Genomic DNA, 2585 nt, shown 5'->3' on the forward strand with positions numbered 1-2585 from the left:
AGTAACTTCACATATCAATATGTGCCTCATTTAAAAATACCCTCAAAGCAACAATAATGTTTTTAAGGTCGAATTGTGCATCCTGGATCAGTTTTGAAGGAATGCAGAATGCAGACTTTCTACATAGAAAAATGTGAGTGAAGTGTCAGTATGGGGGGTATATAAGAATATCCTACAATTATGTTTCCTAAATACAGGTATTGAAAACCTACCTCTAAAACAGGGTGTATAGAGTCAGTGCAACATAAATATACTCCCATTGTGTATCTTAAAGGTTACTAAAAGTAGCGAAGTCCTGTCCCTAAAACTGGGTGTATAGAGTCAGTGCAACGTAAATATGGTACAGTTATGGTCCCAAGAGGCAGTGCAACTATAATATACTTTGCTTATGTACCCTAAATGACAGTTATCTTCCCTAAAGGTGACTTAAGGTACAGAAGGCCTTCCCAAAGGTCTACCACCCCAATGTCAAGCATTGTACACACAAAGGTGGTACAGTTTAGTATCTTTTTTTTTTCCCTTAGAGTGACGGTGCAGTGGTGGTGTGTTTACCCAGACAGAGAATGAAACCCCTGACTGCCATGTGGAGGATAGCGGTGTAACCCACCACACCATATCAAACAATCAGACGGTTAAAAAAGCCGGAGCGCGGGAGGTGTAAATACCAAAAAAAAAAAAGACTATTGGTTAAGAATGTAGCGCAAATAACGGCTGTCATCTGTCACCATCTCTCTCTCTGTCTCCCTCCCTCTCCCGCCCCGTCTTCATTTGGCTGGTTCTTAAACAGGCCGAATTGAAGGGAGTTGATTCCCCTTTGATCCTGATGCTTGTTGTAAGAGAGAAGGGCTTGAAGAGAGCGTTTGGCTACAATTGACTGCTACAATTAAGGCATGATCAGAGGCCCAGAGGGCTGCACTTAACCGCCACATCTACATGTCAGCTCGGTGAATTAAAAAAAAAAAAAAAAAAAAAAAAAGGCAAAAAATATGCAGTGCTGGATTTTTTTTTTCTCTTCTTTATTTCCTGTGTGGCTGGTAAACTGTAATTTGTGGGGAGTTAAGAAAGCACATGGAGAGGAGCAGAGATGCACATTACCATGTGAAAGGAAGCAATCAGGGGACCACTGCTGAGTCTATTGTCCAGAGAGACTGCTGATCCTCAGAGAGAGTAGGAGGGGGAGAGAGCGGGAAGAGAAAGGGAGAGAGAGGGAGTTTTCAGGCCATGATAGTTCTCATAGAGACGATGGGTGTGAACAAGGTGGAGCTAGAGAGTGTGTTTGTGCGTCTGCGTGAGATTTGAACCTAACCGTAGAGGAAATAAATACACAGCCCACTTGTTTTGTTGCCTTACTGTCGCTGTTGAACATCTTTCTTCAATGTCCGGTCACCAGCTAGTCCAAAAAAAAAAACCTAAACGAGTAGCATACGAACTCCAGGTGACCGTCTTGGCCAGACGGACTGGACAGACCCTGCTGAACCGGAGGGGGCCGGCTTCAGATTAAAGTCAGTCACCAGTTACAGCCAAAACCAATAGTCATTTGTTTCACTGTAGAGCATGATGGATGGAGTTGAGCCTACAGATTCAAGAGGCGTATGCACTATTAGGAGTGGGCAGTATTAACATATGTGATACATGATTATTAATAATGTCACAGTATGCTTTGCAGAGGACATTGTGGGCACCGTCAGTGCTGGACAACTGCACGTACCATAGACCAATTTGTCCCAATACTATTTGGACAAAAGTATTGGGACACCTGCTTGTTCAGTTCAATTTTCAATTCAATTTTATTTATATAGCGCTTTTTACAACAAAAGTTGTCACAAAGCAGCAATTTCGTTCATTGTTTCTCCTGAAATCAAGAGTAGTAAAAAGAGTTTATCCTGCTTTTGTTGGAGGTGTTGGATTAAACTCATCATCCCCAACTCATCCCATTAGCACCATTCCGTAAAACACAGTTCCACTGCTCCACAGCTCAATGCTGGGGGGCTTTAAACCCCTCTTGCCCATGTTCATGATTATCTGTTCCAGAGAGTCCTTATGCTATCGACAGTGCTTCTCTAGAGGGACTAGACAAGCTGTGTGTGTGTGTGTGTGTGTGATGTTGCACATCTGTGTCAGCAACAGGTGCAGTTTAAAGTAGCGGAATGCATTCATTAGAAGAGGTGTCCACAAACATTTGGACACATAGTATAGTTTGTCATTGCACTTTAGTATTGAGTCTTTACATTAACATTAATATTGTGTGTGTAGGTCCCTGTGGTGTAGCCCTGACCACCACTCAGTGCTAACCAGGGAGAGCCCTCAAGCACTGCTGGTTTAGAGGGGCTCTATTCCTGCATCCAATCTCTAATACTTCACACCTTCACATGTACCATAATGCAATAATGTGATTTGCTGTGAGTGGTCATAATGTATTGGCTCATCAGTGTGTACTATATGGGTAAAGTATTGGGCCAACCCTCTTAATCACTGAATGCAGGTGTTAAATTCAGTCCCATTGCCACAGGTGTATAAAACCAAGCCCCTAGATACACACATTAGTGAAGAATGGGAGGTTTGTGTGTGTGTATATATATATATAT

The 2585-nt window shown here is 42.5% G+C and overlaps 1 long non-coding RNA gene across 3 annotated transcripts in view; it reads left to right on the forward strand.

Moving 5' to 3' along the window:
- LOC140559839 (uncharacterized) overlaps positions 1-1353 on the forward strand; it is a 7170-nt gene extending 5817 nt beyond the window's left edge. For 2 of the 3 annotated variants that reach the window (XR_011979922.1, XR_011979921.1), the window contains exon 4: positions 1-18. This exon is cut by the window's left edge and continues 3694 nt beyond it. This is a non-coding gene — a long non-coding RNA (uncharacterized lncRNA). Of the gene's footprint in view, positions 19-524 lie in introns of those variants that run through there. The other variant, XR_011979923.1, reaches the window with a different exon arrangement.
- The last annotated feature ends 1232 nt before the right edge of the window (positions 1354-2585 follow it).

Source organism: Salminus brasiliensis, chromosome 7 (assembly GCF_030463535.1).
Source record: "Salminus brasiliensis chromosome 7, fSalBra1.hap2, whole genome shotgun sequence".
NCBI classification, from domain to species: Eukaryota; Metazoa; Chordata; class Actinopteri; order Characiformes; family Bryconidae; genus Salminus; species Salminus brasiliensis.